A 9,965-nucleotide genomic window follows, 5' to 3' on the forward strand; every position below is an offset into this window, starting at 1 on the left:
CTGTAAGAACTGATGAAAAGATCGTAGAGTTGAGCTTTTGCTGATCTGCAGGAGAAATGGATTCCGGAGCTGGAGAGGACTTGACGTAGGCTGTTGACTGAACATTTTGAAATGGGTGGAATCTGTGTATTAGCAGCGGAAGAATGGAGAGAAGATGGACGAGGCTCAGTTAAAACTGGTGATCTTGAAGATGGAGGAGAGCGTTGCCTTTTGGAAAGTGGTTTATATGAGCGCTGGATTTCTCGATCAGAACGCTCATGAAGATGATCCGTAAGATTCGATCTCACGCGGGGTGTGACTGGCTGTGACCCTGGAAGGCTTGTCAGTTCGTCGTCTGAAGGAAAGAGCTGGATTTCCGGGATGTCGGACATTATTCCTTGCGGCAGTAATGCATACTGGAACAGCTGATACTAGGGAGAGGTAAGCGGCTGCTTATATACTCTGTTGATTGAAAGATTGGATGGGCTCACTCCTCCCTAACTTACGTTTAGGAACTTCATTAATATTAACTGGTTTGTCTACAAACACTTGAATTACAATGAAGATTTTTATAGTAATAAAGTTATAATAGTAACTTTATAATTACATTATGTTTCTACTCCAATTCGTTTTTTTACAATGGCAAAACATTCAAATGGTGTCATATAAACTTGGTGGATTTATTCAAACATACATTTAATACTGAAAAAAAAAATATATAATGAATATGTAGGAATATGGATAATATATTTAGCAAAATGCTCCTCTAGAGTCATTCTTTACCCGACTAACAAGTCATTGAATGGCTTTCCTGAGGTTGCTAAAGGCGACGTGACGACATATTGTTTACAAGCTATTTTAGGCCTTTCCACAGATGAAACACAGATTGAGCGATGACATCAGACATGATACCAATTTTGGTAAGTTGTACTGCATATTTTAACATACCTTCTGATATCCATTCATTTTCATTTCGTGCTGTGAGGTAGGAAAGAGGAAGAGATGATCAGACCACGAGCGCGTCGCACCGCAGCTGCTTGAACTGAGGCGGGAACAGATCTGTCAAGACTAGGGTTGCCACCTATGTCTGATAAAAAACCGGGACATATTACCCGCCCAACTGGGGGGGGGGGGGGGGGGGGGGGGTGTTTGAAGACCAAAAATGAACGGTTGAACACCAAAATTTAAATTTTAACTGTAGGCCCGCCTATACACCAAATGCTGCGCAAAAATATATCCTATATTCGCGTATTTTCAGATTTTTGTTCATGATTTTTTTTTTGCCCCTTTAATAAGCATTTAAAATATTCACAAATTATATGGATAAAATGGTTTTCTAAGGCCAAACACTATATTTCTAAGGCTATAGATGATTTATAGGCTATTATAAATGTTTCTGAAAAAGTAACGAGGCATTTTAATTGTTTATTAATAAACTAGTATTTTCTAAATCGGCTGCAACATATCTCCATCTCCGCTGTAAAGCAGATGCGCCTTTAGAGAAGAAATTCATATGGATTACATAATCAGACTGTATTTTCTTTTGATTCGAATTTGTTCGTTTAAAAGTGGACATTTCAAGCTTTAGCCTATGGGCTTGTTTATTTTGAGACGCGATCCAGTTCACGGAGACCATAAAAGAGCGCGACTGATTGTTTTATTTTATTTTACAAAAGCACAACGTTTTCTTGTTATTGTGAGTTTACACAAATAAAAGTAGTTGCGAATGATGTATTGTTGCGAATGATGTTTATTTTCTATGACCAGAAATGATAGAGTAGTAGGCCTATTTTAAGTTGTTTCCACTGTTGATAGAAAAACGGAAGTGCTCGCGCCCGCGCCTCGTGCAGCAAGCGCGCTCCACACTCAGATTACATGCGCTTCTTATGCGCTTCTTGAGGCAGACTCGACTCACACTAGCACACACACGCAAGGTCTCTCGCTCTCTGCCGTTGCGCGCGCTACACAGTTTGAACATACATATTCACGTAGCCTTTCGAAAACCGGGACATTCAGTGTCCCGGGAGAGTGCGTAAATTTCCCGGGACAGGTTATTAAAAAGAAGGACAATCCCGGTAAAACCGGGACAGGTGGCAACCCTAGTCAAGACACATTAAAGAGCGCCAAAACGGTATCGTTTGAATTTTCGTAATAAAATTGAACGATTTTGAAATCTGTGACCTTTCATATCAAATGTTACAAAGCACAAAACTTGGGCTATTGGGATTTATTTGGATGTGCGTTATGTTCTGTTCATTCATCAACTGAAAACAGCATAGAAATATCATTCTTGGGAATTAAAAATCATGTATACAAAATATTTTTTTTCATCATGTGCTAATATTTACATTCTCTGAAATGCAAGACGTGTTTGTTTGCCAGTGCAAAACTCGCTGTCAGAATTTTAGGAGGTGGTTGCCTGGCTGTTGTTATGCATTTTCTTAGGTGTGCTAGGTAGCTGGGTGTTATGTGGTTGCCAAGGTTTTCTGAGTGCATTTTAGCATGTTGCTATGGTGTTCTTGGGGTTGCCAGGATGTTGCTATGCAGGTGCTAATGTGAGTGATTTATTTGTTTGGTGTGCAGATTCCTAATTTTGTTTTTCAAAACTAAACCTACTCACCGATTGCTTTACAAATAGAAATTGGTGCAGAACTTTTTAATAATTTTTTGCTGAGTGATTTTTGCTAAGGTGTGCTGGATGGTTGCCAGGGTGTTGTTAAGTGGTTGCTCAGGTGGTCTGAGGGATTTTTCTCATGTTTGGTTGCAAGGGTGTTCTTGCTGGTTGCTAAATTGCGCTTAGCCAATTTTAGCATGTTTGTGTTTTCTAGGTAGTCACCAGGATATTTATATGCGGTTACTAATGTGTTCAGAATTTCATTGTGGTTTTTAGCCCACAAGCCAGTTACTTCATTTCTCATATTATCATGCTTTTTCTCAATGCAGTATGAAAGGTTCTTTATATAATATATACTGTGTCCTTGGCATCAAGTTTGAAAACTCCTGGTCTAAATCATATTTTAGTACAGTTTGACACATCAATATGTGATTTGTGGCTAGTTTTGACAGTATATCGTGCCGTAACCCAACCCCCCCCCCCCACACACACACACACACACACACACAGGCAGCTTCCTTATTGTCCGTCAAAGACAATGCATACTGACAGTATCTCTAGTGGTTTCCTCTATATAGTCTGGAGAGGTTGCTGTTTATGCCTAAAGATGATCTGTGAAATGCAAACAGGACTCAGGAAACACCTATAGATGATCTTACCCAGAATAACTTGATGTCATTTTTCAGTAGACATTTTCAGTGCTGCAGATTAGTAAAATAACATGTACTTTGAGGTACTGGTAAACATATGTGTTCGATCAGGGAAACACTCCTTCAGAAGTAGATTAAATTGTAAACCAGAAACCTACAAAAAGCTTACAGTCTGTTCGCGTTTACACCTTTGAGCTTTGAATATTTCACAGAGGCTGAAGTCTTGGGAATATCTTGTGGATATCTCTCTGTATGGTTTTTGTCTGTTAGATCATCCGACAGCTTTGAGAACTATCCAGGAATGATCGTCAAGGGTCTGGCTCACGGACACATGGATTCATGGCTCTGACTCAAGTTCAGTGCTCATTCAACCTCTTGACTTTTCTCTTTGTGAGAACATTGACCATTTGGGGTGTGGCGAACTGAACTCTCCGCTTTTCTTTTTCTTCCAATTCATCAATGACAATTGCATGTCTATGACAATGAAGGTCAAGTTTAAAACACACTTGCCAAGTTTGATAGTTTTACTCTTTTTTTTCTTTTCAAAAATGATTTAACGACTCTACAAATGTCATGTGGCCTAACCATCAAGAAAAAATAGTCACAAAAACATGATTAAACACATTATTATAATATGTACCATAAATGTACCATATGACATTTTACAACCTAATCTTGCCTCATCATAAAAATGACAAATTATCTGATATTTTAGGATAATTTGTGACCTTTTTTGTAACCTGCATGTTTCCCCATATTGGTTGCACCACATGACTTTGATTTGTCAGACAAGTTTTAAAAATAATTATAATATATAAGAAATGATAGTTCAATATTATGCCAAACGTAAAGTTTTTTAATTAGAATTTCACTCTTTTAATGAGTTATTTTTCTTCCTTGTTATCCGGGCAGTTGTATCACCCAGCCATTTTTTGTTGTCACTATGCCCCACAAAAATATTAAAAGTAATTGTAATTCATACAGCCATATCATAACAGAAGTGCACTCAAGTCATTGCATGCATAAATTGCTTTTTTGATGTATATTTGAATAAACTAAATGTTAATCAGAAGTTTTATCGCTAAGCAGCTAGACTGTGCTGATCCGTCAACACCAACACCAGAAAATAAACCAGCCTGGAATATTTGTTTTTATAAATATCTTTCAAGAGTTCGCTGAAACACTGTTCTCCAGCTGAACCTCTCAGAGGACTTTGTAAGTATCGCTGACAACCAACTGACCATCATCACGGATACATTCTTGCTTGTTTGAGCACATGCGGTTCTTCCTGCTCACGACGCATTGGAAAAGTAAACATTCACCGCCTGACATTCAGCTCACGATCCTACTCTCATTTACAGTAAATCGCACATATGAGAGTCTAATCATGCTGCATTTCTTATGCTGTGTGTCCCAGTTGACATACGTGTCTGAACAGTGTTTTTGGTCCGTCTCTGAGTGATGCCAGTTAAAACAGCAGGATCCGACAAACCTGTACAAAAGGATTAAATGTTGACAGCGGAGACGCGAGGAGTTCTCGTTCTCCACAGTGGACGGGCAGAGGTTTTCTGCGAGCTGCAGCCGGCAGCAGTGGTATCACACTAAATCCCCTCTCCTGGGACACAGTTCGGCTCTGTTCCCCTCTCCGGTCCTCCACGCTCGGATGACTGTGTGCACTGTAGCGTAAACTACACTGTATGTAGTTTCAGTGTTTAAGTTGGCAGCGTGGATGAAACCTGCCTGCTGTCTCCCTCAGGAAAGCCCACCTATTAGTTGATGAAAAAAGAGAAGCATACGCGCAAAACAGCATTTTGAGAAAGTCCTGAAATGGAGGAAATATTTCACAGAGCACCCTGCGATCAAAACCAGCTTAGATAGACCTGCTGGTTTTGAGCTAGTCTAGCTTGACAACACAGTCACTGGCGACACCTGCTACACGCCTCTTACACCTGCCGCATATGAGCGTAGCAGCAGTGATATGTACCGGTTTAGTAAGCAAGTAATTATTTACGATTTACTCATTTTTATTTTTAAGTCATTATTTTCAGCACGAACACATCTCATTTTATGCTAATGAGGCCTAAAGAATATGTGTTATTGCTACAGTTAACATTGCGCTAGAACTGCATAATAGAAAGTTCTTTAAAAAGAACATCTCATTTTTTTTCTCAAGAATTAAAGGATTATAATGAGGACTGAGAAGTATGGAAGCTTGTTTCCGCCACAGAATAAAACATTTTAAACGATAGGCTAATTGCGACTTTTTATCGCACAATTGCGAGTTTACATCTCGCAATTCTGACTTTATTTCTCAGAATTGCGAGATATAAAGTCGCAATTGCGAGTTATAAAGTCAGAATTGCAAGTTATAAAGTCAGAATGCGAGATATAAAGTCGCAATTGCGAGTTATAAAGTCAGAATGCGAGATATAAACTCGCAATTGCGAGAAATAAAAACGCAATTCAGACTTTTTTTCTCGCAATTGTGAGTTTATATTTCGCATTCAGACTTTATATCTCATATATAAAGTCGCTATTGCGAGTTATAAAGTCAGAATGCGAGATATAAACTCGCAATTGCAAGAAACACGCAATTCATACTTTTTTCTCGCAATTGTGAGTTTATATTTCGCATTCTGACTTTATATCTCATATATAAAGTCGCTATTGCGAGTTATAAAGTCAGAATTGTGAGAAATAAACGCAATTGCGAGACTTTATATCATGCAATTGTGAATTTATATCATGCAATTTCGACTTTATATCACATAATTCTGATAAAAAGTCGCAATTTTGAGAAAAAAAGTCAGAATTGTGAGATAAACAGATAAAAAATTTGCAGTTACCTTTTACATTTTGTATTCTGTGGCGGAAACAAGCTTCTATAGTAATGTTCCGTCACATTAGCTCAATTTCGTAGGTAAAAAAAGCTTCTTCGTCTGAATGGTCAATGTGGCGAATTTCATGACCAACTTGAATATATTGAGAAATATGTGTAACTTTCGCTCTCATGCAAAATTCCTGAATATACCCTAATCCCTCGCAGGGATGATCCCTTCAGAATGCAACGCAAGGATGAATAAATGTATTCTTGAAAGTATCCACAGCGTTATTTTATCATGACTTTGATGCGTTTCATTTTTATTCTTTCTTAGGTTTCTTCTTGAGAACAGTCCCAAGAAAAAAAATAACATTCTTATACAAACTATTCTTAACTTTTTTCTTAAGTTTAAAAGATTAGAGTTTGGGTCACCGTGATTTTGCCAAGACAGACATGTTCCTGGGTCAACATGTTTTGTTGATCCTGGAACAGCATTCCTGTCCGAAAATTTTGTCCTAACCCTATCCTTACCCCTAAACCTAACCCTACCCATGTTATCCCTAAAATCAGAGGTAACTGATTGGTGAATTACTGATGTAGAAGCACTTAACCTTGGTTGTAAGGCTAAACTTGACAAACTGTAAACTTGTCCCTCAAATCTGATTGGTTGATTGGAATGCTGTTACAGGATCAACAATCCTGATGACACAATTTAATAAATGACACAATTTAAAATGAGGATAAAGGACTATTTGAGTACTAGATGCACATGTGCTGTTACTGAGAGCGGCTGGTGATTATGTTGAGAGTATGTTAAATTGCCAAAATGTACTTTTTTTTCTTGTTTGTTTTGTTTTTGTTAATGTTTGTATATGTACTTTTTAATATGGAACTATTATTCTGCTGTCTTGGCCAGGACTCCCTTGAAAAAGAGATTCTGAATCTCAATGGGACTATTTCCTGGTAAAATAAAGGTAAATAAAATAAATAATAACAAAGATGTTGATCCAGGAACATTTTGTACTTGGTGAAATAAGGTTCACCTGCAGTTTGAACCTGTTACCTGTACAATGTTAAACCCTCAACCCTGTTGTTCTTGGACTTGCAGTTAACCTCAGAAAGAAAAATATGATTTCTAAAGGAGTCTATTCATAGTTCATGGTGTTCTGGAGATGTTCTGACAGTTTGTGGTCCTCTGTCTCCTGTGAAAACTGTTCTTCGAGGGCACATTTTTCCTATGCGCTCCATGTGAGAGATGTCAGCCTATTTTTGGGCCTCCTGCTGCCTCCTCACATCCATCTCTCCCCAGAGTGTCTGAGCCTCTTTCCCAGAGAAACCGAGAGTGCGTTTTTGCAAGAATATCTTTCTTGATGAGTACGTGCCCATGGAAAAACACCATCTTATGAGCATTCCCATAAATGCGAACAAGTGCATCCATCAGGCGTTGCATCTGAGATGTGTAAGAGTTGAACGTTTGAACGGTGGGTTAATCTCAGCCACTTAAGGGTTTAAAGAGATTTACCGGCCCTGTAACGTCTGGTTTGCTGAAAATGCTAAAATTAAGCCTTCAGAATAAAGATTTCTGCCAGTTTTATAGTTGTTTTGCGAGTTGTATCAAATCTCCATTGACTCAGAGCCAATGGGAAATTCTCTCAAAGGTGGTGAGATATTTTACGATAGAAATGTAGAAATGAGAGCCGCATCTTTTTGTGCTTAAGGTTTCGTTTCCACAACTGCAACGTAAATATGTCATGATTAATCACTCCGATTTGTGCTAATCAAACGATTTGGCTCTGTATTTTCTCAAAGGAGGAGAAACATGGACGGACTCCAAGACTACATCTGTTCTGGAGCGTCTCCAAGGTGAGTTCATTCATTTAGGTATGCTAGTCCGAAACAGTGTTTTGTATCAAACTCGTGAATAGATACAGCGTATTACACCCCTCATTAGTAGTGTTTATGAAGGCTAGCATCGTGTAATGTTGCGTTAAGGATTTTAACCAACTTTGGCATGTAATTTCCCCCAAACCGTTTGTGCTACATGAATGATACTGCAAACCATGCAGCTTGTACTATTTAGTTTCTAAGTATCATCTGGCAGATGATAAAACATTCCTTAGCATTGAGCATTTCAAATTTTCATCGAAAAAAGGAGAAAATTACTCCCACTACAAAAAGTGCTTGTATATAATCACAAACCTTCCCTTCACCCCATTAGTAACTGAAAAAATGTAGCTTTTTGGACCTATTTTCATTTTTCTGTTTCCCATTTGTCTGCATTGTTGCAGTACAAACACAATTACGTCAAGAAATGCAGTTTCATTCCATAAGTCTCATTCTGTTCCCGCTCCAGGAGAGATATGCTGATAGCATCGGATATGTAATGTAGCAAAACGGCTCCTTTGCATAAACTTGACCGCCGGAATGTGTTTGGAAGTATCCACTGATACGAGCGCTAGCTGTGCAGTGTCATGCACACTCTCAGAAGTCTGACGTTTTACAGAAACACATTGTTCTGACATTGTTCCTATAGTGCCAGACCCACCTGATGGATCTGAGCTGGTGCCCTGCTGCAAAACCGCAGAAATCAAATCTCTTCCATGAAGCTGTACCAATAAGAGCGTGGAGTGTGAGAGAAAATCGCTGTCAGACTCAAAGATTAATGAGCTCATAATGGATGGTTATTACTGTGCCGGAAACAGTGCTTAAATTTGACTGATCTTGAGCTTTATTCTCAGCAGGATTCGAACACCCGGCTCTCCATCGGGTCCCTCAGAACCTAATTGTCATGGCTTGCAGATGTATTGGATGTGCTCCTAATATTTCTACATTTATTATATGTCTTAATCTACAAACACAGACATATGGCAGTGTTGGGTTATGTAAGCGTCCTCTACTTCATAGTTTCCACTTGTCTGTGAATTTATCCATTCAGTTGTTAAAATGTTTATTATTTATAAATTAAAATTATACTGTTGTTTTTTATGTTTTTGAAAGATGTCTCCACTCTAAAAAATGTTGGGTTGTTTCAACCCAAATTTGGGGTTTGGTCCATATTTGACCCAAAATTGGGTTAAAACAACCCAGAATTTTTTACAGTGTATGAATATAACCTTTAAAAGAACTCTATTTATTTGAATATTTTTGTAAGATTACAAATGTATTTACTGTCACATTTAATCAACTGAATGCATCCTCGTTGAATAAAAGTAATAATATCTTTAAAATTTCTTTACATTTTTTTTAATGAATTCTTTAAAATTACTGACCACAATCTTTTGAATGGAAGTATATATTATATTCAGTGTTATATTATATTATATCTCTGTACTTATAATAACCTCTCAGAACATCTTGACAGCACCATCTCAAACACTTCTCAAACACAGTCGCTTTGCAGTGGCATATTTTGCAAAGGCAGTTTTATATTTTCCCAGAAAATATAAAAATCTTGTTTTTGCTTTTGGCAGGTGTAAAAGATTTCATTTCTTCAGGAAAACATTAAGCCAGTCCTGCGTTAGGCACGGGAATCGTCTGCCACCGTTGTCCTGACGGATTCTGCTGGAGGTTGTTATCAGCCGACAGACAGTGAGGAATGTCTCAGTTCTGGCATGGCTTGTGTCTGCGTTCACACTCCCGTAATGAATCATCACGTGTGTCCGTCTCTCATGTAGATGAGACTGAGTTACTGCCGCAGCCTGGCAGTTTCTCAGAGGCCGTGTTGACATGTAGTCCAGTTCAAAACACTTTCTGCTCCAGGGATGAGTTTGATTCAATCCACACTTCCTCTAGTGAAGGGTCCAGCTAATGCTGATCGCTTTGGCAGCATTTGTGGTGTTTCACTGTGGATGCGGCTCATTCTCCACTGAAAGCCCTTGAATCCAAGAAAAGCCATAATGAT

This window comes from Rhinichthys klamathensis, unplaced genomic scaffold, assembly GCF_029890125.1.
Source record: "Rhinichthys klamathensis goyatoka isolate OS25496 unplaced genomic scaffold, OSU_Roscu_1.1 h1tg000289l_1, whole genome shotgun sequence".
Taxonomy (NCBI): domain Eukaryota; kingdom Metazoa; phylum Chordata; class Actinopteri; order Cypriniformes; family Leuciscidae; genus Rhinichthys; species Rhinichthys klamathensis.